Below are 27,449 nucleotides of genomic sequence, written 5' to 3'. Positions count from 1 at the left end.
TGTCCGACTCTTTGCGACCCCATGAATCGCAGCACGCCAGGCCTCCCTGTCCATCACCAAATCCCGGAGTTCACTCAAACTCACATCCATCGAGTCCGTGATACCATCCAGCCATCGCATCCTCTGTCGTCCCCTTCTCCTCCTGCCCCCAATCCCTCCCAGCATCAGAGTCTTTTCCAATAAGTCAACTCTTTATATGAGGTGGCCAAAGTACTAGAGTTTCAGCTTTAGCATCATTCCATCCAAAGAAATCCCAGGTTTGATCTCCTTCAGAATGGACTGGTTGGATCTCCTTGCAATCCAAGGGACTCTCAAGAGTCTTCTCCAACACCACAGTTCAAAAGCATCAATTCTTCGGCGCTCAGCCTTCTTCACAGTCCAACTCTCACATCCATACCTGACCACTGGAAAAACCATAGCCTTCACTAGACGGACCTTAGTCGGCAAAGGAATGTCTGCTTTTGAATATGCTATCTAGGTTGGTCATAACTTTTCTTCCAAGGAGTAAGCATCTTTTAATTTCATGGCTGCAGTCACAATCTGCAGTGATTTTGGAGCCCCAAAAAATAAAGTCTGACACTGTTTCCACTGTTTCCCCATCTATTTCCCATGAAGTGATGGAACCAGATGCCATGATCTTCGTTTTCTGAATGTTGAGCTTTAAGCAAACTTTCTCACTCTCCTCTTTCACTTTCATCAAGAGGCTTTTTAGTTCCTCTTCACTTTCTGCCATAAGGCTGGTGTCATCTGCATATCTGAGGTTATTGATATTTCTCTTGGCAATCTTGATTCCAGCTTGTGTTGCTTCCAGTCCAGCATTTCTCCTGATGTACTCTGCATATAAGTTAAATAAGCAGGGTGACAATATACAGCCTTGACGTACTCCTTTTCCTATTTGGAACCAGTCTGTTGTTCCATGTCCAGTTCTAACTGTTGCTTCCTGATCTGCATACAGATTTCTCAAGAGGCACGTCAGGTGGTCTGGTATTCCCATCTCTTTCAGAATTTTCCACAGTTTATTGTGATCCACACAGTCAAAGGCTTTGGCATAGTCAATAAAGCAGAAATAGATGTTTTTTCTGGAATACTCTTGCTTTTTCCCTTACTTCTTGATTTATAGCATTTATATAGTGGAACAGAAAAAAGAAAACAGGGACTAGAGAAAAGAAATGGACTTAAAAATTCATGCTAATTACATTCTCAGCAGACTTAGCTAATCTGAAATTACTATTGAGTATCCGTTTCATGTCATCAATTGTACAGATAAAAATACCTAAAATGCTTCAGACCACATAAAATTTTATAAGATCCCTTTCTTTGAGGTTAAACAGACTATCAAACTGATAGAACAACCTCCTTCTCTACTGACATAGTATTTCTTTACTAATAGCTGCCCAAAGACAGGTCAGTAATTATATGCAAGCAATTTTAGATGTATGTGACAATATCAAACTTAGAAACCCATTATCATTTATTCTACCCCATCTTCTTGGCATATATATCCTTTCTACTCTAATCCTATTACTACATTTCTGATATTCTATGTCCTAGAATTTCCTTCTTTCTTATAGTGGAATCTCAGATGTAGATACATACTGGTACCTTCCTGGTCTCAAATTGGAAAAGCTTTATCAAATATTTTCCCCAAAATCATCTAAGTCAAACTGCAAGTTACCTTATTAGGTACTGCTGAAGAGGAAGTATATTTCAACTAAAATATGTTGCAGTTTCTTTCTTATACAGTAAGATTTGAAACAGGGACCATTGCTAAATCTTTTCATATACAATCTTTTTTTCTTTTTTTCTTTGAATTGGAGGCTAATTACTTTACAATATTGTGGTGCTTTTGCCATACATTCCCATGAATCAGCCATGGGTGTAGATGTGTTCGCCATCCTGAACCTCCCCATACCATCCCTCAGGGTCATACAAGTAAACCAGCACTGAGTACCGTTTCATGCATTGAAACTGAACTGGTGAAATATTTCACATATAATAATATAAATATTTCAATGCTATTCTCTCAAATCATCCCAACCTCGCCTTCTCCCAGAGTCCAACAGTCTGTTCTGTACATCTGTGTCTCTTTTGCTATCTCACATATAGGGTCATCATTACCATCATTCTAAATCCCATATATATGCATTAATATACTATATTGGTGTCTTTCTTTCGGACTTATTTCACTCTGTCGGCTCCAGCTTCATGCACCTCATTAGAACTGATTCAAATGTATTCTTTTTAATAGCTGAGTAATACTCCATCGTGTATATGTACCACTGCTTTCTTATCCATTCATCTGCTGATGGACATCTAGGTTGCTTCCATGTCCTGGCTATTTTTTACAATGTTGAGATGCACATTGGGGTACATGTATCTCTTTCAATTGTGGTTACCTCGGTGTGTATGCCCTGCACGGGGATTGATGGGTCATATGGCAGTTCTATTTCCAGTTTTTAAGGAATCTCCCCACTGTTCTCCATAGTGGCTGTACTAGTTTGCATTCCCACCAACAGTGTAAGAGGGTTCCTTTTTCTCCACACCTGCTCTAGCATTTATTGTTTATAGACTTTATGATAGCAGCTATTCTGACTGGCATGAGATGGTACCTCATTATGGATTTGATTTGCATTTCTCTGATAGTGAGTGATATTGAGCAACTTTTCTTGTGTTTCTTAGCCATCTATATATATTCTTTGGAGAAATGTCTGTTTAGTTCTTTGGCCCAATTTTGATTGGGTCATTTATTTTTCTGGAATTGACCTGCAGGAGTTGCTTGTATATTTTTGAGATTAATTCTTTGTCAGTTGCTTCATTTGCTATTATTTTCTCCCATTCTGAAGGCTGTCTCATCACCATGCTTATAGGTGCTTTTGTTGTACAAAAGCTTTTAAGTTTAACTAGGTACAATGTGTTTACTTTTGTTCTTACTTCTATTACTGTAGGAAGTGAGTCATAGAGGATTCTGTTGTGATTTATGTCAGAGAGTGTTTCGCCTATGTTTTCCTCTAGGAGTTTTATAGTTTCTGGTCTTACATTTAGATCATTAATTCATTTTGAGTTTATTTTTGTGCATGGTGTTAGAAAGTGTTCTAGTTTCATTCCTTTACAACTCGTTGACCAGTTTTCCAAACCACGACTTGTTAAAAAGATTGCCTTTAATCCATCGTATATTCTTGCCTCCTTTGTCAAAGATAAGGTGTCCATCAGTCCAGTTCAGTTCAGTCACTCAGTCGTGTCCGACTCTTGGCGACCCCATGAATTGCAGCACACCAGGCCTCCCTGTCTATTACCAACTCCTGGAGTTCACTCAGATTCACGTCCATCGAGTCTGTGATGCCATCCAGCCATTGCATCCTCTGTCGTCCCCTTCTCCTCCTGCCCCCAATCCCTCCCAGCATCAGAGTCTTTTCCAATGAGTCAATTCTTTGCATGAGGTGGCGAAAGTACTGGAGTTTCAGCTTTAGCATCATTCCTTCCAAAGAAATCCCAGGGCTGATCTCCTTGCAGTCCAAGGGACTCTCAAGAGTCTTCTCCAACACCACAGTTCAAACGCATCCATTCTTTGGCACTCAGCCTTCTTCACAGTCCAACTCTCACATTCATACATAACCACTGGAAAAACCAGAGCCTTGACTAGGTGGACGTTAGTCGGCAAAATAATGGCTCTGCTTGTCCACTGTTTCCCCATCTATTTCCCATGAAGTGATGGGACCAGATGCCATGATCTTCGTTTTCTGAATGTTGACCTTTAAGCCAACTTTTTCACTCTCCTCTTTCACTTTCATCAAAAGGGTTTTTAGTTCCTCTTCACTTTCTACCATAAGGGTGGTGACATCTGCATATCTGAGGTTATTGATATTTCTCCCAGCAATCTTGATTCCAGCTTGTGTTGCTTCCAGTCCAGCGTTTCTCATGATGTACTCTGCATATAAGTTAAATAAGCAGGGTGACAATATACAGCCTTGACGGATTCCTTTTCCTATTTGGAAGCAATCTGTTGTTCCATGTCCAGTTCTAACTGTTGCTTCCTGACCTGCATACAGATTTCTCAAGAGGAGGTCAGGTGGTCTGGTATTCCCATCTCTTTCAGAAATTTCCACAGTTTATTGGGATCCACACAGTCAAAGGCTTTGGCATAGTCCATAGGTGTGTGAATTTATCTCTGGGCTTTCAATTTTGTTCCATTGATCTATGTTTCTGTCTTTGTGCCAGTACCATCTGTCTTGATCACTGTAGCTTTGTAGTATATCCTGAAGGTAGGAAGATTGATTCTTTCAGTTCCATTCTTCTTTCTCAAGATTGCTTTGGCTATTTGAGGTTTTTTTGTATTTCCATACAAATTGTGAAATTATTTGTTCTAGTTCTGTGAAAAATACCATTGGTAGTTTGATAGGGAGTGCATTGAATCTATAGATTGCTTTGGGTAACATACTCATTTTCACTATATTGATTCTTCTGATCCATGTACATTGAATATTTCTCCATCTATTTGTGTCATCTTTGACGTCTTTCATCAGTGTTGTATAGTTTTCTATACGTAGGTCTTTTGTTTCTTTAGGTAGATTTAGATGGGGAAACAGTGGAAACAGTGTCAGACTTTATTTTTTGGGGCTCCAAAATCACTGCAGATGGTGACTGCAGCCATGAAAGTAAAAGACGCTTACTCCTTGGAAGAAAAGTTATGACCAACCTAGATAGCATATTCAAAAGCAAAGACATTACTTTGCTGACGAAGGTCCTTCTAGTCAAGGCTATGGTTTTTCCAGTGGTCAGGTATGGATGTGAGAGTTGGACTGTGAAGAAGGCTGAGCACTGAAGAATTGATGTGTTTGAACTGTGGTGTTGGAGAAGACTCTTGAGAGTCCCTTGGACTGCAAGGAGATCCAACCAGTCCATTCTGAAGGAGATCAGCCCTGGGATCTCTTTGGAAGGAATGATGCTAAAGCTGAAACTCCAGTACTTTGGCCACCTCATGTGAAGAGTTGACACATTGGAAAAGACTCTGATGCTGGGAGGGATTGGGGGCAGGAGGAGAAGGGGACGACAGAGGATGAGATGGCTGGATGGCATCACTGACTCGATGGACGTGAGTCTGAGTGGACTCTGGGATTTGATGATGGACAGGGAGGCCTGGCATACTGCAATTCATGGGTTCGCAAACAGTCGGACACGACTGAGCAACTGAACTGTGTACTGAACTGATTCCTAAGTATTTTATCTTTTCATTGCAATGGTGAATGGAATTGTTTCCTTAATTTGTCTTTCTGTTTTCTCATTGTTAGTGTATAGGAATGCAAGGGATTTCTGTCTGTTAATTTTATATCCTCCAACTTTACTATATTCATTGATTAGCTCTAGTAATTCTCTGGTGGTATCTTTAGGGTTTTCTATGTAGAGGATCATGTCATCTGCAAACAGTGAGAGTTTTATTTCTCCTTTTCTAATCTGGATTCCTTTTATTTCTTTTCCTTCTCTGATTGCTGTGGCTTAAACTTCCAAAACTATGTTGAATAGTATTGCTGAGAGTGGACATTCTTGTCTTGTTCCTGCCTTTAGGGGAAATGCCTTCAATGTTTCACCATTGAGAATAATGTTTGCTGTGGGTTTATCATATACAGCTTTTAATATGTTGAGATATGTTCCTTCTATGTCTGCTTTCTGGAGGGATTTTATCATAAATGGATATTGAATTTTGTCAAAGGTTTTCTCTGCATCTACTGAGATAATCATATGGTTTTTATCTTTCAATTTGTTAATGTGGTGTATCACATTGATTGATTTTCGGATATTGAAGAATCCTTGTACCCCTGGGATAAAGCCCACTTGGTCATGACGTATGATCTTTTTAATACGTTGTTGGATTATATTTGCTAGAATTTTTTTGCATCTATGTTCATCAGTGATACTGGCCTGTAGTTTTCTTTTTTTTTTTTTTTTTGTGGCATCTTTTTCTGGTTTTGGTATTAGGGCCTCATAGATGGCCTCATAGAATGAGTTTGGCAGTTTACCTTCCTCTGCAATTTTCTGGAAGAGTTTGAGTAGGATAGGTGCTAGCTCTTCTCTCAATTTTTGATAGAATTCAGCTATGAAGCCCTCTGCTCTTGGCCCTTTGTTTGCTGGAAGATTTCTGATTAGTTTCAATTTTCATGCTTGTGATGGGTCTGTTAAGTTTTTCTATTTCTTCGTGGTTCAGTTTTGGAAAGTTGTACTTTTCTAAGAATTTGTCCATTTCTCCAAGTTGTCCATTTTTTTGGCATATAGTTGCTGATACTAGTCTCTTATGATCCTTTGCATTTCTGTGTTGTCTCTTGTGATTTCTCCATTTTCATTTCTAATTTTGATTTTATTCTTTTCCCTTTGTTTCTTGATGAGACTGGCTAATGGCTTGTCTATTTTATTTTTTTTTTCATTTTTAATATTTATTCCTGTATGTCATTTTAACATGTGTTCTTCCTTAAGGAGATTCCAAGGATTGACCAATTAAATTGCAGAGTTAACACAGTAAAACTTAGATGGAAAATAGAAAATACACATTTAGATGATACTTTAGTAAAGAAACTATACTTCGGGAAGTACAAAAATTCTTTTAGGCTATATCAGTACCATTAAGCAAAATATGAAAATAACTGGTTAAATGATAACCTACTTACTTTTGAAGTTCTATACCAAGCATCTATTGTCTATGATGGGAAGAGTAAATAACCTTAACTTTAGCTGATTTATAAAATAAATTTAGCTCTCAAGTAATTTCATATAGTACCATACACAAGAATATAAAAGTTAATTTCATGTGATAATAATGTCAATTAATGGTAGCTTCAGGAAACTTTCTTTTAAAAAATGCATACTAAGAATTTTACCTAGTATCTTTTAAGCCAAGAATTAACTAACATGAAATTTGCCATTAATGATAGACTTTTCTGTGCAAAAAAAAAAAAAAAAAGTGCAGAAGAAGTTGTCCCTCCCCAAACTATGGAATTTCTGTCTTCTAAAAACTATCGAGCAGATAAGTAAACTTCCCTCTATTAACCTATCATACACTACTAGTTGACTGTAAATTCCTGATTTTGATATTAAATAATAATTGAAAATGGTCCATTCATGCACATTTGGTAAGACTTAACATTTAAACATACAAAAGTCCAAAATAACCTTCAAAGTGCTTAATATCTTACAATTTAAAGGAAAACAAATCCATTATATAAATTTCAGTAAGACCCACAACTACAAAAACTGTACAGGAGGATTATGGATTGTATAGAAACCGATGTACATCAATGGTATCAGTTTTTCTCAAGTACATTAATATTTTCACAACACTATTAACAATATAAACAAAAGTTCAAAAATTATGACATTTTATTCCTTCTAAAGTTGCTGCATAAAATCTTTCTCTAAATATAATCACATTTAAACAGAAAATCTAATTATAACTGGTTCTTGAGTTTAACAGCAGTGTATAAGAAAGCATGTTATCTTTTCCCTTGGGGTGTGCTATAACTTCATCAATGAAATTCCTCTACTGACAAAATGTCTCTTAGGAGACATTAAATAGAAGGGAACTGGTGGAAATTCATGCCACAAGATGAAACAAAAAAATTTTGATTATAATAATGAGTATACTTTCAACTTAGAAAGGAGACTGTTAATGAAAAAAATGGACAACTCCTTGAGTAGCTCTATATATGAAATATGAGGCTTGTCTATTTTATCTATGTTCTCAAAGAACCAGCTTTTAGCTTTGTTGATTTTGGCTATGGTCTCCTTTGTTTCTTTTGCATTTATTTCTGCCCTAATTTTTATTATTTTTTTCCTTCTACTAATCCTGGGGTCCTTCATTTCTTCTTTTTCTAGTTGCTTTAGGTGTAGAGTTAGGTTATTTACTTGATTTCTCTCCCCTTTCTTGAGGTAGGCATGTATTGCTATGAACCTTCCCCTTAGCACTGCTTTTACTGAATCCCATAGGTTTGAGGTTGTTGTGTTTTCATTTTCATTCGTTTCTACGATTATTTTGATTTCTTTTTTTATTTCTTCTTGATTTGTTGGTTATTCAGAAGTATGTTTTTTAGCCTCCATATGTCTGTATTTTTAATAGTTTTTTTTTTTTCCCTGTAGTTGACATCTAATCTTACTGCATTGTGATCAGAAAAGATGCTTGGGATGATTTCCTTTTTTTTTTTTTAATTTACCAAGGCTGGATTTATGGTCCAGGATGTGGTCTATCCCAGAGAAGATTCCATGTGCACTTAAGAAAAAGGTGAAATTCATTGTTTCAGGGTGAATGTCCTATAGATATCGATTAGGTCTAATTGGTCCATTGTAACATTTAAAGTCGGTACACTCTTATAGTGGTTTGAAGTGAAAGTTGCTCAGTTGTGTCCAACTGTTCATGACCTCATGGACTACATAGTCCATGTAATTCTCCAGGCCCAAATACTGGAGTGGGTATCCTTTCCCTTCTCCAGGGGATCTTCCTATCCTGGTCTCCCACATTGCAGGCAGATTATCAGCTGAGCCACCAAGGAAGCCCATAGTAGTTTATGCCATGCCAAAGATTTAGGAGACATTTTCCTCTGATGGCATCAATTATAATTTTGAGGTAGTCGATACCTCTGACTAGGTTTTCACAATATCTAGTCAGATATCTCACCCTGCTATAATGAAATACTCCTCATTAAATTTTATTGTCATCTTATATAACTGTAATACTTCACTAAGGAAAAGGAGTACGTCAAGGCTCTATATTGTCACCCTGCTTATTTAACTTTTATGCAAAGTACATCATGAGAAACACTGGACTGGAAGAAACACAAGCTGGAATCAAGATTGCTGGCAGAAATATCAATAACCCCAGATATGCAGATTAGACCACCCTTATGGCAGACAGTGAAGAGGAACTCAAAAGCCTCTTGATGAAAGTGAAAGAGGAGAGTGAAAAAGTTGGCTTCAAGCTCAACATTCAGAAAACGAAGATCATGGCATCCGGTCTGATCACTTCATGGGAAATAGATGGGGAAACAGTGGAAATAGTGTCAGAATTTATTTTGGGGGGCTCCAAAAACACTGCAGATGGTGAGTGCAGCCATGAAAGTAAAAGACCCTTACTCCTTGGAAGAAAAGTTATGACCAACCTAGATAGCATATTCAAAAGCAGAGACATTACTTTGCTGACGAAGGTCCTTCTAGTCAAGGCTATGGTTTTTCCAGTAGTCATGTATGGATGTGAGAGTTGGACTGTGAAGAAGGCTGAGCACCGAAGAACTGATGCATTTGAACTGTGGTGTTGGAGAAGACTCTTGAGAATCTCTTGGACTGCAAGGAGATTCAACCAGTCCATTCTGAATGAGATCAGCCCTGGGATTTCTTTGGAAGGAATGATGCTAAAGCTGAAACTCCAGTACTTTGGCCACCTCATGTTAAGCGTTGACTCATTGGAAAGGACTCTGATGCTGGGAGGGATTGGGGGCAGGAGAAGAAGGGGACGACAGAGGATGAGATGGCTGGATGGCATTACTGACTCGATGGATGCGAGTCTGAGTGAACTCCAAGAGTTGGTGATGGACAAGGAGGCCTGGCGTGCTGCGAATCATGGGGTCACCAAGAGTTGGACACGACTGAGCGACTGAACTGAACTGAACTGTTAATAAGCTATCCCAAAATCCTTAAGTAAATTGAGCTATATGGCAATGAAAATATTATAGAAAATATTGCCCAATGACTAGAGAACTCTAAGTACATTGCACTTTCTTTTCTACCATCACCATTGCCAGTCTGGCTTTGATAGGACACAGTCCCTTTAAGACTTTGTTTTTCTATTCATAAAATGAGATAGTACTAACTTGACAAAGTGTCAAGAAAATATATGTATGAAGAAGGAATTCCATATATGCCCTACAATTTAGATCACCACTATCATTAGGAAAGTGTTAATTGACTTATATATCCTATAACCCAACCTGGCATCTGAACCCTAATTTGTATGGATTCTCACTATTCTTTTCCCCAACATGCTTTCTTTGTGTTGAATGAAATGTTATCTTTCCTTCTCCTTGAAGTTTCAACAAATAGCATAATTAAATCCTGCACAGTAGAAATGTAAGACTTGTTCCAGTTTATAGCTCCCTAAAACATCCTACTTAACACTCAACACCCTGAATTATTTTTTAAGGATTGTTGCCACTTGTCTTCTAAATACCATTTTATCATTTAAAGGTGGTAGACAAGAGAAACAGAACAATGATAGGTTCAATGACTCTACTTCCCCTTGAAATATATTTTTCAGTATTTGGAATGCTTACTCATAAGTTCAATGAATAAATGATATCAAAATAAATAGATATTCATTATAAAGATGACAATCTCTATTCCATTTATAATCAGAGCCTGATGAGAACATATCTGAAGAAAACTAGCATTTGTCAATACCCTTCAAAAATGTGCTAGTATATCAATGATTAAGATGTGTCCTATATTTTAAGCAATCAAATATAAATCATTTCAATTTTCTGTCATTATTTCAAATATCTTTTCCTCAAGTCTGATCCAGTTGGTGGCTCAATTTGCTGATGTTTAATTAATGTATTGTTTTAGTTAGTACAGAATAGAACAGTCAAAAAGAGCATAGGTTTGGTGTCAGAGAATTTCTGGCTCTCCATTGACTAGCTCTTTTACCTAATTTTCCTTAGCTTCGGCTTTCTCAAATGTAAAAAGAGATTAGCAATGGCAAACGTGTATGGTAGTTGTGAGGATTAAATTGGGTAATGAATGGAAAGTCCCAAGCACTATGTCTGCCTTATATATGATGCTCAGTAAATTGAAATTATTATTATAACTTCAAACCCTATAGAAAGATTTCAGGCTTATTTTTTCTAGGAACTTTAATCTACAAATTTTCATTAAATCATAATGCAGCAGCCATGTCTGTTTGGGTACAGATATGTGGTAATGAACGTCATTTAGTAAATCAGGTTTTGAAACAAATGTTATGGGGCATTAGAAATTACTCAAAAGTCACTCAAAGTTTATTTAATAATCTCTCTCTATATATATATATCAATAGAGTGGGTATGAAAGAAAGCTATATGATGCTCTACACTGAATAAATATCACTCTGAATGATTTATTAGAACTGAGAAAATGAGTAAACTTCAAAAGCAACTACAAAAAATACAGAAATTAATCACTACCACAAAACTGGTATCAACCAAGGGCAAGATTCTAGAGAATCAGGCATGCCAGAAGGTTAAGTATGCACTGCATAAGGAATCAGGCCCTTTAGCAAAATAAAAGACATGTTCTTCCTCTGCCTCAGCCTCTTAAACTAATTATCTAGAAATTATAGCCTGAAGTTAAGTCCAGTCCCATCTCATTAAGATTCCCTACCACTATACAGTATAAACAACTGGAGAAAATAAATAGTCACGTGAATGAGAGGAACACTGAGTAAAACTATTGATGGTGCTTCCCTATATTCTGAGGGAATATAGAAAGTTGCCTCGTACAGGTAGGGTTCACCAGAGGCATATATTCTTCACCACCAGATGTTTTACTAAGGTTTGACTGAAACGAAGTCTCTGTACATGTATGGCCATCTCAGGTTTTCCAAAGACAACTCACCATTTCCAATCATTGAAGAAGAGGAAAAATAAGATTGTAGCACATTAATCTTCCATTTCTTGAGTCCTTCTGAGGTATATTACAAGCTCAACTACTTATAGCTTGGGATTTTAAGAAAGTGATCCCATTATTCTGGCTATAATATAACAGCATATGATAAACTTCCCTGAGTATTTTTTTTTCAGTTCTCAGAGAAGATAAGCTCCCTGTAGAGGGTACCTAATCTCTCATTTGGATAGTTAGCTTGTTTTATGCATCCCTTATTCCAGCCCTTGAATGAAGAAAAATTAGTGGAGTTTTAGATTCAAACTGCTTTCCAACTTTCTTGATAATACTTAAAAAGCACTTCATTGCTCCAAACTCTGTTTTAAAATCTGTTTCTCATAACTCTAGGATTCTGTGAAGGTGTTTTAAGAGCCCAGGAGATATGGGTAGCACTTGATATTGTGACTGAGTTTCTTAATCAACTAAAGTAGATCTCCTGTTAATCTTCTATGTAAAGAACCAAATGATGTCATAAATATATTTTTTATTATAACAACTAAAATGAGTTTGAATATCACAATTCTATCATCATGTACAAATGACATGTAGAAAACTTACTAGAAGCCAGGGATTATAAAATCACTTATTACTTTTCCTGATATTCAAATCATCCTTCTTTGGCTCCTTTAAAACCAAGGGAAGGTCTGTTACACTTAGACTCATTTTAAAATCACAACAGTGGTTAAGAATTAACTCAGTCTCAAAAAAGAATGTATTAATAGGGACATATTCAGTTCACTGTTTTCTATCATATGATATGGTAATGCCCGACTTTCCAGGGGTTAGGGAGTTGAGAAATGTAATAATCATGTTAGTTTTCAAAGGGAAAAGAGAGATAAAGCTTCATGGGATGGAAATGTAGTGTTATAAAGGACTCACTCTTCATTTCCACAAACTAACCTTAGCCCTTCTGAATTGAGTGCAATCCTGGAGGCAGTGGTCTCTTCATTGTAGAAATCTATAAATGGCTGTCCTCTACAGGAATGTATGTCAAATCTCCATGACAAAGTTCAAAAGTGTCAACCTTGGAAAGTCCAATAAGTTAGACTCATTGGTTTCAATTGTCCAAATAAATAGCTTAAATAGTTTTCCTCAATAAAAGCAGATAAACTATAGTCTGATGCCTACTCTTAACAAGAAAAGATGTTAAATAAATGCTTGTATCCACTTGGCATCAATATAGTAAGGACCTACAACACTCCAATAAATAGTAGCTGCTGGTGATCAATGGGGTCTTCTCAGTGAACTGAATCAGCACATGCAGAATAGCTCAGTGACAAATAGAATGATAGCACTCATTTCAAGAACTTGAGAAAATTTATTTGGTACAAATTTGGTACAAAAAAATTTTATTCTATTTAGGATATACTTCTTGAGATTTTGTTCTCACATATGTTTGGAAATGGTTTACATTATATAAAGAAAACACCCTGGAGTTCACTGTAATAACCAGCACAGAAATCAAATCAATAAAAGACTATATTAAAGGGACATAAACATTATGATTTCTGACTCCCACAAATGTACCTATAAGAAAGACTTTTAGGAGGCTCTAAAATATTCACAGTAATTTTATTGGTATAGCCTGATTTATTATGTTTTGTTTTACATTATTATCAGAACTATGTTACCATATAAAATTTGACATGGTATTGACTAAACAACATCCATAATACTATTTTTTACTATTATAGTTATTAACTGTTAACATAATAAGTATTATTGATAAAGAGATAATCTCTATATTGGATAGAATAATTATGGCCATAACTAATAGAATGATTGTGCTAAAATCTCTTCACAATCAATGTCTAGAAGCAGAAGCACAAAACTTAAAAGGTAAGATCTTGCAAATGTATATCTGGAATGCTACTTGGAATTTATACCTAAGTTCCCTAATAGGAGGACTATATTTTTCCTAGGTTTGTATGTCCTGATTTGGTTTTATTTTTCAGGGAAAAGGGGACTACTTTTGATAAAGTAGCAATCTGAAAAACCTAGTGTATGTTCAGAATCAATGTACAGTCCCATTCTTTTGCTGCAGATTAAATTCCATGGACTAAAAGAGCAAGTCAATTACTTCATTGGGTGAGATAATAAAACTCCCAGATCTCTTGAGTGTTCAAGAACACAGGAAATTTAACACATGCCTTACTAAGAGTTTAGAGTTAATCTCAAAAAAAGATATCATCATAGATAAGGAACTATATTTTCTGCCAAAGGAGGACACATGTCGGATCTATGGATAATATGTATGAGCCTTCCCATCTCTTTTTGTACCATATATGTAGATTCATCTACTACATATTATTGTACCTTCAGTGGTTTCGCTGTCAGCTTCCATTTTCTGCTTCCAGCATTCATCCTCCTGATTCAAAAACATCCCTTTAACACATCATTCCTAATTAGATGATTAGTTCTTGGAAGGGCAGGAGATAAGTTATTTGCATAATTTAATCATAAATAGAAGTTAAAGATACAAATTTTACCGTTCGTTTGTACAATTATCTTCCTCAGCCTGGGGGGGGCGGGGCGGGGCTTAGACATTAATGTGATTAAACAGTATTTCTGCAAACAGGCAACTGTGTGTCCTCTATTAAAGCAAGGCTAGAGGCAAATGAAAAATTAATTTTAGAAGACAATCAATTTTATTCTACATGACTATAATAAATAACAGCCCATCTGTAGACAACTGATTAAGCCTTGGGAGGGTACATGTGTCACAAACTCTAAATGACACACAAGGCTGAATTTTGCACCAAAATAGAACTAGTAATAAGTGGCCTACCAGCTGCCATATCAGCCTAGAAAGTCAACAGACAAGAATTTCCTAGAAAATGAAATGCATACAGTGTTACTCACAGTCAACAAGTTAATTACTACTAGTAGCAAAAGCTATTGAAAACTGGTTCATTTTATTCTGGGATTTGCTCTTTTTCTTGTGTTCTGAATGTATGTATATGTGTATGTTCACACATATTACTGTGATACCACTTTCACTAACAAGAGCTAACATTTACTGAGCTCTTATTATATGCTAAGTATTTTGTGTACATGATCTTAATTAACCTTCTTAACCCCGTAAGTTATGTAACTAATTTAGTATCCCCATTTTAGATGAAAAAAAAAAAAAAGAAAAAACTGAGGCTTAAATGATCGTACATCTAGAAAGTTTTAGAATAAATGTGGCTATCTAAGACAGAATAATTCCCTAGGGTTTCATTGTTCAAGAGGAGCTATCAGTCAGAATCAGAAAAATACACCTCTTTGGTATAACAATAAATTTCCTTAAAATATGAACAGTTCCCCTAAGTAAATACATTAAATTATAATAAATCATAGTTACACTGTCAAAGCAGCAAACTGGAATGCATTTTGAGTGCTTACATCCATGTACCACATTAGGCACTATGAATGATAAAACAACACATCAGACTATTCTTGAAGCTGAGGAATTTTGAAGCTATTTGAGGAGGGAGAAAACATATGCAGCTTAAAACAATTTATAAAATGAGAAGGAGAACCAGGGGGAGGAGGTGGAGAAGGGGAAGGGGAAGAGAAAGGAGGAGGAGAGGAAATAAGAAGAATAGCTATCTGCAGATCAAAGTTTGGAGAAGCAAGAGATCACTGCATGTGATAAAAGAAGTCCTTATAGAGGAGATAAGGCTTTAAAGACAGCTGTTTTTCAATAAGACCTTGAGTACTTTCTATACTGTGATTCTTCCTGGAAAGGAATCTTAACCTTAACATTTTCTGATATCAGTTTTCTTTTTATCTCTCTCTCTCTGATGGAGCAAAGGTGTTTTAATTAATGTGGTGTATGTATAAATACTGTCTTACAAAGTTGTTATTCTTAGCAAAGATAAAGATTAAAATTTCAGACTTACAAAACATAGGCAATCCACATTAAAGAGAGAGATTTGTAAACAATCACTTTTACAATAAGGTTCACAAGGAGGAAGAGGATACTTATCACTCAGTTTTCTTAAGCAGTTTACATACTTCAGTTCACTTCCATTCAGTTTTAACAAATCTGTCAATGATTCATGCTTGAATAAAATATTCATTTGAAGTTCTAATATCATCAAATTTAAAATATGGGGCAGGATGAGTAATCACTTGTTCCTTTTGTGGAATACATATTAATTAGGGCCCTCATGCCTAAAATAGTCTTTCCACAACACTTTGCACAGACTATCCTGATTGAGATAACCCAAAGTCTAGTGTATGCTCATGTCTCTCTTCAGTGCTATATAAAGAAGGGAAACAAATTTTTTAAATCAACCCAATGGCTAAAATCAAATTTTAACAATGGAACTGCATTTTTTCCCTAAACAAGAGTCTTAATAGCAGATGTTACTACATATGGCTTCCCTTGCTCTTCTCCAGCTGCAGAAATTAAAACTCAGAATCAGTGACAGAATCTATTAGTTTGCAAATGCTGACCAAACTCTTCTTCCCAACCACTCTATTAACATACCAGGTGAAGGTCTGGGCATGCCCCATCAGAGAAACTTTGTTTCCTAGGTAATTGATAAGGAATTAAGATTGAGATCACCAACTTCTTAGCTTTGCTCTGCTATGATTTCACATGAGAATCTCATGTTTAAAGCTTAACTATTTCATCATTAAACCTCCAAGGTCACAGAAATCCCAAGAGTAGTCAAAGAGTAGTGAGGAGAAGTAGTGACTACAGCAGAAGCTGTTGAAGTATTTAGACCCCATGTGAGGTTGATAATGCATGAATCAGAGAACAGCAGGTGTTAAACATACATTGATTGGGTTTCTGCCACTTTGAAAGCATTATAAACACATTATAGGTAAAGAACTATGACAATTTCCTAGTTCTGGACCATGCCTAGCAGCTTTGTAGTACTCCACTTAGAAAATACTAATGTGTTGAAATGAAGGTAGAAACTTAATGCATTCCTTCTGAGTATATGACATACTAATAAGATCAACAAACACAGCCTAGGACCAAGAATGCTTCTGGTATAAAATCAGTTCATAATAAAATGAAGTATATCACCTATTATAAAATAATGTTAATTACAGATGAAATAAACCAAACATTATTTCAATTATGAGGTGGATGAAACTGGAGCCTATTATACAGAGTGAAGTAAGCCAGAAAGAAAAACACCAATACAGTATACCAACGCATATATATGGAATTTAGAAAGATGGTAACGATAACCCTGTATGTGAGACAGCAAAAGAGACACAGATGTATAGAACAGTCTTTTGGACTCTGTGGGAGAAGGAGAGGGTGGGATGATTTGGGAGAATGGCATTGAAACATGTATAATGTCATATATGAAACGAATCACTAGTCCAGGTTTGATGCATGATACTGGATGCTTGGGGCTGGTGCACTGGGACGACCCAGAGGGATGGTATGGGGAGGGAGGAGAGAGGGGGGCTCAGGATGGGGAACACATGTATACCCATGAGGGATTCATGTTGATATATGGCACAACCAATACAATATTGTAAAGTAATTAACCTCCAATTAAAATAAATACATTTATTAAAAAAAGAAAATATTATTTTCACCATATTCTTCAAGACAGCTTAACTGAAACACAGCATACCCAAGGCAAAACAGGAATTATTAAATATTTGTACCTTCATAATATAGTGAATGTGGTTATTTTTAAAGAATGCATTTGTCAAATTGAGCTCCCTGAGTTCTTAATTCCAGTAACTTTAATTTTAAATTTTTTAGAAATTAAGTTAAATAGTTTTTAACAAAGCATACTCTAATAGCATTACTATATGTACTACAAAATTTGAAATACATCAAGACTCCTCTCTTAATCCTTACAAATTTCAGTGAACAATGTATACATAGATGACATGACCAACACTCTAGTCTTTCAGTTTTGATGACATGACCAACACTTCTCTCCTTCAAAGATCTTGTTCTCTTTACTCTGTCACTCATGCTCATGAAATTGAAGTTGCTCAGTCACGTCCAACTCTTTGCAACCCTATGGACTGTAGCCCACCAGACTCCTCCATCCATGGAATTTTCTAGGTAAGAGTACTGAAGTGGGTTGCCATTTCCTTCTCCAGGGGATCTTCCCAACCTGGGTATTTGACCCTGGTCTCCTGCGGGCAGACACTTTACCATCTGAGCCACCAGGGAATCCCTAAAAAGTGAAAGCTGCTCAGTCATGTTGGACTCTTTGTGACCCCATGGGCTATACAGTCCATGGAATTCTCCAGGCCAGAATACTAGAGTGGGTAGCAGTTCCCTTCTGCAGGGGATCTTCCCAATCCAGGGATTGAACCCAGGTCTCCCACATTGCAGGCAGATTCTTTACCAGCTGAGTCATGGCTATACCCTAAATTCTGTAATTACCAGTAATTTCAACTCTTCCATATTCTTAATTTCAGGCATCCTACCCTCTGACCACAACTACTTTTGCTTCATTCCTTCTAGTACTCCAACTCCAAAAATTCTTTGACCTCTTTTGGGAACCTCCAATTCATTGATATTACCAACCTTTCACTGTATCTCACTTTCTTGAAATCCTCTTTTTTCCTTACCAGTTTAAAACTTGTCACTCATTATAATCACCTTTTGCATAAAGCCTCAACTCTCTTGCACCCTCTGGTTTTGCTATACTCATAGGACCTGGCAAAATCACAGTTCTTATTAAATTCAATTATTTGCCTTTGCAGCAGAACTGATGCAGCTCTATATGGTGGAAATAAAATACACAACCATACTGACCATCTTGAATTTATGATCAAAAACCTCCGTGGGCATTTAGTATGGCCTGGCAATCATACTAAACTTTTAAGTAGTTTATTCTACTCATATAGATGGCTATTTCACATTTTGTCTTTCCCCTCAAATCTCCAAAACTTCCTTTCCAATCCTCATTCTTAACAAATGACTTGTTTCCCACTCCACTGGGAAAATTGAAACAATCACAAAAGGACTTTCATGGAGTCCTTAAACCAGAGCAACCAAAATCTCCACCATCTGTTAATGAAAATACACTAACCTTGCTCCTACCTAAACCCAATGCCTCTGCTTGTGCACTAGATCCTATATGCTCTCTCCTATTCAAGAATATCACTTCAGGGACTTCTCTGGTGATCCAGTGGTTAAGAATCCGCCTGCCAAGGCAGGGGACACAGGTTGGATCCCTGGTCTGGGAAAATCCCACATGCTGCAGGGTAACCAAGCCCGTGCATCACGACTACTGAATCCTTCATGCTCTGGAGCCCACTCACCACAACTACTGAAGCCAGCATGCCCTAGAGCCCATGCTCTGCAATAGGTGAAGCTACCTCAATGAGAAGCCTGCACCACAACTACAGAGTAGCCCCCGCTCGAGGCAACTAAAGAAAACCCAAGCAACAAAGACCCAATGCAGCCAAAAATAAAATTAATAAATATTCCCTTTTTTAAAAAAAGAATATCACTTCAGCAATACTACAACATCATTTTTCTTAATTTCTAATGTATTATTCCTAATAGCACATGCTATAACCTCTTATTTCATTCTTTTTTTTTTTTCCTTACCTGACTGCAGCAGGTTTAATAGCGGCCCCAAAAGTATGCCCAAGTTGTAACCCCCAGAACCTACAAAGAGGACCTGATTTGGAAAAACAATCTTTGTACACGTGATTGTGGATTTTGAGAGGAGATCAATCTGGATTAAGGTGGGCCCTTGTTTGTGCTCTGCTGCTCAGTTGTGTCGACTCTTTGCAACCCCATGAGCTGTAGCCTGCCAGGCTCCTCTGTCCATAGACTTTTACAGGCAACAATACTGGGGTGGGTTGCCATTTCCTACTCCACTCTTATTTCATTCTCCCCTACTCTCAAGCTACTCCGTCCCACCTGGAAACAATTATCTATACACTCTGCTTCCAATTCACCTCCTCCTGATCTCTCTTAAACACATCACTTAGAGACTTTTCATTCTTATTATTCTACTAAAACTGCTCTCATAAAGCTCACTAATGACTTCCATTTCCACATCCAATGGCCAATGTTCAGTCATGGCTTTTGGCTTATCAACAGCATTTGATATGGTTGATCACTGCCTCCTTTTTGATACATTTTTTGCGCTTAGCTTTCAAGAACATCATTCTCCCTTGGTATTCCTCCTACTTCACTGCATGTTCCTTCCTAAGAAGGAACTTTTGTTAATTTCTCTTTTCCCTAATCTCTTTATCTTGGTGAGACCCAGAACTTAGTACTTAAAACTCTTCTTCTTTCTATGTATAGTCACTCCTGTCCAAAATTTATATTTCCTGATTAGATATTTCTTTCAAACACCAGACTATATATATATATATCTCCAATGACTACTCTAAAAGGCTGAAAAGGCTAAAATGTATCTAAAAACTAACACATATAAAACTAAACACCTGAACTTTCTCCCCAAACCTGCTCCACATATAGCCTTCCCCTTCACAAATGATGGAAAACTCATCCTTCCAGTTGCTCAGACCAAAATCTTGGGAGTTTTCTGTGACTCTTCTTTTGCTCACACTCAGTGTCTAGTTCCTAGCTCAGTCAGGAAATTCTGTTGGTTTTATTTTCAAAACTTATCCAGAATCTGACCAATTCTTACTATCTATACTCTATCACCAGAGAAGGCAATGGCACACCACTCCAGTACTCTTGCCTGGAAAATCCCATGGATGGAGGAGCCTGGTAGGCTGCCATCCATGGGGTCGCTAAGAGTCAGACACAACTGAGTGACTTCGGTTTCACTTTTCACTTTCATGCATTGGAGAAGGAAATGGCAACGCACTCCAGCGTTCTTGCCTGAAGAATCCCAGGGACAGAGGAGCCTGGAGGACTGCCGTTCATGGGGTCGCACAGAGTTGGACACGACTGAAGTGACTTAGCAGCAGCAGCATACTCTATCACAATGGTCTAAGCCACCACCATCTCTCTCCTTGTTCACTGCAGTAGCATCATAACTGCTTCTACATTGCCCCCATTTGAAGCCTGTTCTCAATCTAGTAGCCAGTCATCATTTAGAAACCTAGGTCAATTCATGTGATAGCCATACTCAAAAGTCTGCAGTGACTCCCTATTTCATTCAAAGTCCTCAAAATGACCTAAAAGGTCCTATATAACCCCCTCCCAACATTACCATTTAAATCTTGTTCTTAGTATTCCCCTCAATCACTTCACTCCAGCCAAACTAGCCTCCCTACTATTCCTCAAATCCACTAGCCATGCTAGTAGCCAAAGCCATGTTTTAGGGCTTTTGGTCAAACTGTTTTCTCAGCCTGAAACACTTTCCTCAGATTTAGCTAGGCTAACATCCCTCTGTGAACAAAGCTCATGTTCTCAATGAGGCCTATAGTACCCATTCTATCTAAAACTGCAACCAACTCCAATCCTGCCTGCCATACCCTTACTTTGCTCTATTTGCTCTATATTTTCCATAGCACTTACCACCTTCTAACATACAGTATAATTTACTTATTTATTATGCATACTGTTTATTGTCTTCCTCATCCATACTACCAGGTGGCTCAGTGTAAAGAATCCACTTGCCAGTGCAGGAGACATGGGTTCGATCCCTGGGTCGAGAAGATCCCCTGGAGGAGGGAATGGCAACCCACTCCAGTATTCTTGTCTGGAGAATCCCATGGACAGAGGAGCCTGGAAGGCTACAGTCATGCAGTCACAAAGAGTCAGACACAACTTAGCAACTGAGCCACCCACACACATCCATACCACCATACCCTAGAATATAATCCTCTTCTCAGGGACAAGAATCTTTATTTTTAACAAATATATCCCAAGCACCTAGAAGAATGCTTGGCATAGAATAATCACTCACAGCTATCTGATGAATGAATGAACAACTAGTAATCTTTTTTATGTGTTTATGCCTTGTCTCTACAGTAAGATTTAAATCTATCTGAACTTACCAACCGATGCTAGCATAGTATTTCAGACACGAGACAATTCGTTATTTTAGTAACTATTAATAGATCCCATCATCATAAATTCTTACAATATTATGCTTTGATGAATTACTGCCATTTCTACATGCTTTCTTGAATTACTATTCCTTTCACTTTTCCATTCAAAATGTTTTTTTTGATTCCCAAAATCTTTCTGTACATGTATATGGAACTGAGTCTCCACAGAGGGAGTTCAGTTACTGTATTTCTGAAAACATCATCATTAAAAATCAGTATGTCCCATCAAACATGCATCCTGAAGACATTCTAGGGAAGCTCCTGTGTAGTGCCTCTCTTTCCTACTAGTTTATCTCTATCTCCTACCACTAGTTTTTCCATAATTTCCTGACTAACTGCAACAATCCACCCCTAAACAAAACTTTTTTTTTCAAGTCTGTCTCTCAAGACTTAATACTTCAGAGACAACATAGCATAATAATGTACCAGAGGAGATAAAACAGAAGTTTAGGTTCAAGGACTGTATCTGCTTGTACTAGATTCTATGGCCTTAAGCAATTCATTTTCCTTACCTATATTTGAATTTTCTCTCCTAAATTCACAATCAGATGACATGCTTTGTAGAATTGCTGTGAGGATAAATGCAGATAGTGTACAATTAAGCTTTGCATCCTGTGAACTTTTGCACAAATTTAAGCCACTATTATTCCCTAGAAGCACTATAAGTTTCATTATAACTATGGATGATGCTGATTTAGCATTGAGGGGAAAAAGAGTCTAAATGAGATTAAGTGATGCCCAGAAGTATCATGTTGTACAGTTATCAGCCATCTGTTTATTAAAAATTTAGAAATTTCACAACAAAATTATAAAAATAAACTAAGGATTAGATTAAATGAGCTAATGTATATGAAATCACTATATAAACTATAAACCAGTACATAAATGTAAAGTTTTTACTATTACACCTAGCTAGTAATTTTAAACTTGCAGATATATTTTCAGGGAGAAGGCATGAAGGAAATATTTAAACTTTACTGTACTTATTAACTATAAAAATGCCACTTTGATGTTCTTTAATTCAAATTTTAATGTTCATTAAACAATCTTGAATGCAGTGGTTCAAATTACTCCCTAAAATGCAAACTTAATCTTAAATACCATAAAAACTTCACACACATACCCAAAGGCAAAATGTAACCCTTTTTAATAAATTCATACTCAACATGTGTTTCAAAAATGTGCTATGGCAAGCTAGAATCAGGCTGATAGACCAATAATAGTAAGGCAACTTACAGAGGAAATATAGTTGGACACTGCATAAAATATTTTAGAAACTAATGTAACATTTACTAGTATAGTAAAGGAATATTATTTTAGTGACAACACATATGCAAATATTCTGTCATGGTTTCAAATATTACCAGCTCACCTCAAATAGAATAACATTTCCACATTTTGCCATTAGTGTTTTTATTTTTACTCACAGCTAATATTTTTATACTTTCTGTTCCTATTCATGAATCTGCTTAAACTAACCACTAGAATAAAATGAATGCAATTAAAGGAAATAATTCATTCAACAGATCTGTGAAAAGGCCTTCTTCAGTCCACATTATACTACCTACTTCTCATCTGTCATCTAAATATCAATAGTTCCTGATTCATTCAATATTTCCATGAGAAATATTTTCTCAAGTTTTCTTCACTCTTATTTAGCTTCATTCCTTTGTTCATGCCTAAATGGTACTACATCAATGCTAGCATCATCACCCAAAGTATATAGTTCTATGTTTAAAATCAAGAGTTCTCCTAATTGGACAGAAAACTTTAAAGTATTGAGCTCCACGGCCCCTTCTTTGATGGACACTTTTACATTTTTTCCACTAAGACAGAAAAAGATCTAAAAATCTGAATTTCTTGAGTTGTATTTACATTTAAAAACTGAGAGCCTGCTTGGGGAAAAAAAAAAATGAAACAATACACAGAAGAGCAGTTATTCAATTCACTGGGGCTAAACTGAAAAGAATAAGAAAAGCTTTAGACTCTGACAGAATGGAGATTATGTAAACATACAACCTCACGAAAAAGAATATGGCCCTAAAATAACAAAAATCTGTCAGTCTTCTAGTATGACAAGGACCAATCCAAAACAAATGCAAGAAAGTGGCTATCCTACAGTACTTGTATCAATTAATCTCTGGAACAGTTACTACTCTCTTCAGAGACCACAATCCTCAACATGTACCCATCATCAAAATGGCCACTCTTATAGGACATGATCAGCATCACATTTTTCAAACTGCAAGTGGAATGTCAATTATTCCAATCATAGAATAGAAACACTTCACAAAAATTTGATTTAGCACTATACTAATCAGTGTGTTTTAACTCAAAAGCCATGATTCCTCTGATGTCAATACATGTTTATTTAATTTATAGTGACGGTCGCTTGGTCATGTCCAACTCTTTGCGACCCCATGGACTATACAGTCCATGGAATTCTCCAGGCCAGAATACTGGAGTGGGTAGCCTTTACCTTCTCCAAGGGATTTTCCTATCCCAGGGATTGAACCCAGGTCTCCCATATTGCAGGTGGATTCTTTACCAACTGAGCCACAAGGGAAGTGAAGTCGCTCAGTCGTGCCCGACTCCTAGCGACCCCATGGACTGCAGCCTACCAGGCTCCCCCATCCATGGGATTTTCCAGGCAAGAGTACTAGAATGGGTTGCCATTGCCTTCTCCGAGCCACAAGGGAAGCCCCTATTAAATGGAAGATGGTTGTTTAGGGGTCCAAAGCACAGGAAACAAGGTTAAAGCCAACAACTGAACTCATGCAGTTTTCCAGGTTTTGATCTACTAATAGCTATAATGAGTACCGCATCCATTAAATGGATAAATGTTTACATGGAGAATATGAAAATAAATCCAAACAAAACATACTAATTTAGTTAAGCACTAACATGATCCAGTACACAGCTGTTAGCTATGACATATAAGCTCAATGTCTGTTTATGTTTTGTTCATTTCAGATGTTTTCTACATGAAGCATTTAATTTCAGATTGAATTCAACCTTAGTATGTTTCTGGTCTATCTCTCCTTCCCACCAGTGAATATTTATAAAATGTGAATACAATTTAATAGTAGAATAAGCAAGATAAATTTAGACAGGTACCATAAACATTTCATAATGTACTACAAAGCCTAATTAATGTTATGCTAATTTTCCACAATTTTGAATTGTATACATCATTTACTGTTCTTTGCATTAATGTAGGTTAGCTGAGAGTCAACCATATAACAACAAAATTTTACCAAGGTAATCTGGAGATGAGACAAAGAATTTGGATAATTCTTAAGATTACTCCTCTCCCCTTGATAAGTAGCCCAGTACAGACTAATAGTAGGAACCTATTTAATATTTGTTGAAGTGAGGTGACAAATGGGTTGAATTGGAAATATATAATATATATATTATTACATATACATACACACACATATATACACTATATATATAGTATGTATATGTATACGTGTATTCAAATTGAATATTCTAATTGAGTTATAAAATTAGAGCAAAAATTTGTGTACTGTGCATAAAATGTACTATGCAGTAAATTTCTTTGTATGAATGCACTCCCCTTTTGTCTTCCTCAAGTAAAAATCCAGAGGGTACTCATAAACATTTTTATAAAATACATTTAGAAGTTTAGCAGATCATAGGCTATTTTCAAGGCAGAAAGCTTAATATTAACATGTAATTATAGATGTTTATAATTTTCCAGAGTTATTTATGTTTAAATGTAATACATGTAAGGGTCAATGTACTCTGAACAAATAAAAACAAACAATTTTTTCTCATCTCTGTTTTAATTTTTGGCACATAATATTGTATAGGACTACATGTAAAAGCATATCAAACTCTTAAATTGAGAATCTATTTAAAACTAACATAAACGAAGCCAAGCTTCTTTACATGGAGGAAAAAACCCATGTTTTTCTAATCCACAGTTACACATTCTACTATAAAAACTTGTGCCTCATAGAATAACTTGTGCCTCATAGAATAGTGAATTAACTGCAGCCATTCTTAAATGGAAATATATATTTTATTCCCAGTTCCTCTTGATGAGTACTTTATATATTTATATCGTAAGTAAAACATAAAACTAAACTATTTTATATATTAATAACTTTTTAGTTTGACCATTCTGGTATAATTCTAAAGACTGAAAAAATTCTAGTGTTCCTGATATAGCACACAGGCAGATACAAGATATTTAAGGATTACTCAACAATGGATAAGGCAAAAATTTGTAATCTCAAAGATTTCACAATTTAACAAATATAAAAGGGGGGATATAGACTTTATATACCCTAAGCTAAAGACAGCATGATTCCAGAATATAAGCTCCATGAGAGAAGAGACTGTGGTGTTCACTCTCTTCACCTAGAACACCGCCTGGCACCACAGAATATACTGTATACACACACACACACTCCATTACAACAAATCTAATCATGAGAGATCAAAATTATTGTGAATATATTTTTATTTATTTAAATTCTAATAATTAAGTGGACAGAATAAGTTTTCCAAATGTCTACAGATTAAAGACAATATTTCAATAAAGATACACTAGGGTTTAACTTATGTCCTCCAGGGAACTATTTCAGATGAATTCCTCTTGAGATTTTATAATTAAAATTCCTTGGATTGAATTCAAGGGGGAAACCATATCATAAAGCATCCCACCATATTGTCTATGGTGTTATATAAAGCAAGCCCTCAGTGTCTGAATGTTTATTATCCTTTCAGAAGGATCAAGGCCTAACATACATATATAACCACATTTTATGGATGGTCACATTGCAATTTTTATACCATTTCTGTGAATTTGATGTGCTTTAATATGGCATTAAACTCAACATTCTTAAAATAGGTACTGTGTAAATAGCACCTATGTATCCTACTGTCAAAAGCCATTAAGAGATAGTATAGTCTTATATGATAATTAAGTCTGAATTTTTTAATGTTTTTATTGTAATAAAACAATTGATGTATAATGTAGATAATGCACTAACAAATAAATTTATTTAAATATTGTTTATGATATTACTATACTTCTTAAACAAGCAAGTAAGAGACAAACTTCTTCCAAAATAACTAAAAGCTCCAAATCATATTGCTGTAAGCTATAATGGTTATAACTGTTAATCCAATACACCTTTTATACAAACCCATAAACACATGAGTGGAAAAATAGCACAGATGTTCATCTCTAATGCAATTTCCATTCAATTTCCTAAGTGTAGTCCCTGTGTGCAAACTAGCTTAACGTTATGTTTAGCTTGCAAATTCTTTAAATAAATAATGAATGCAATAAAACTAGGAGATCAATAGCAAGCTGAGAAATCATAAAAAAAAAAAAAAGCCCTTTGTATTCAGGCTGTTGCCCATTTCAAACTTTAATCTGGAGACAGATCAATATTACTTTTTTCCAACATCACATAAATAGCAGATAGACTAAATGTAGACTAAATGCTGTTACCAGCTAGCAGTTGCCAGCAATCTGATAAGATCATTGGACACAATTACAATTGAATGTTTTATACCTTAACATACACACTATATTATACACTATTAAGCAGCTTGTTTAAAAATAAAAAGGTTATTTAGAAATAAAATTAACATGGTTCATTATTTTTTAAACTCCAGCAGTTTAATTACAAAGTTTTCACCACGATTTGATCTAATAAACTAAATAATTATAATGAGTTAGAATAGTACCTGCATATGAGTAGTTTCTACCTCAGGGGTCTTAGATGAAAGGAAATGTTACTCTTCAAAATTAATTACAGCTGAAA

The 27,449-nt window shown here is 36.1% G+C and overlaps 1 protein-coding gene across 2 annotated transcripts in view; it reads right to left on the bottom strand.

The window, feature by feature from the left end:
* The window catches only part of DACH2 (dachshund family transcription factor 2), a 676,785-nt gene that overhangs the window by 640,615 nt on the left and 8,721 nt on the right, over positions 1 to 27,449 (bottom strand). The window lies entirely within an intron of this gene.

Source organism: Ovis canadensis, chromosome X, assembly GCF_042477335.2.
Source record: "Ovis canadensis isolate MfBH-ARS-UI-01 breed Bighorn chromosome X, ARS-UI_OviCan_v2, whole genome shotgun sequence".
Taxonomy (NCBI): Eukaryota; Metazoa; Chordata; class Mammalia; order Artiodactyla; family Bovidae; genus Ovis; species Ovis canadensis.
This window is presented reverse-complemented; position numbering and strand designations above follow the sequence as displayed.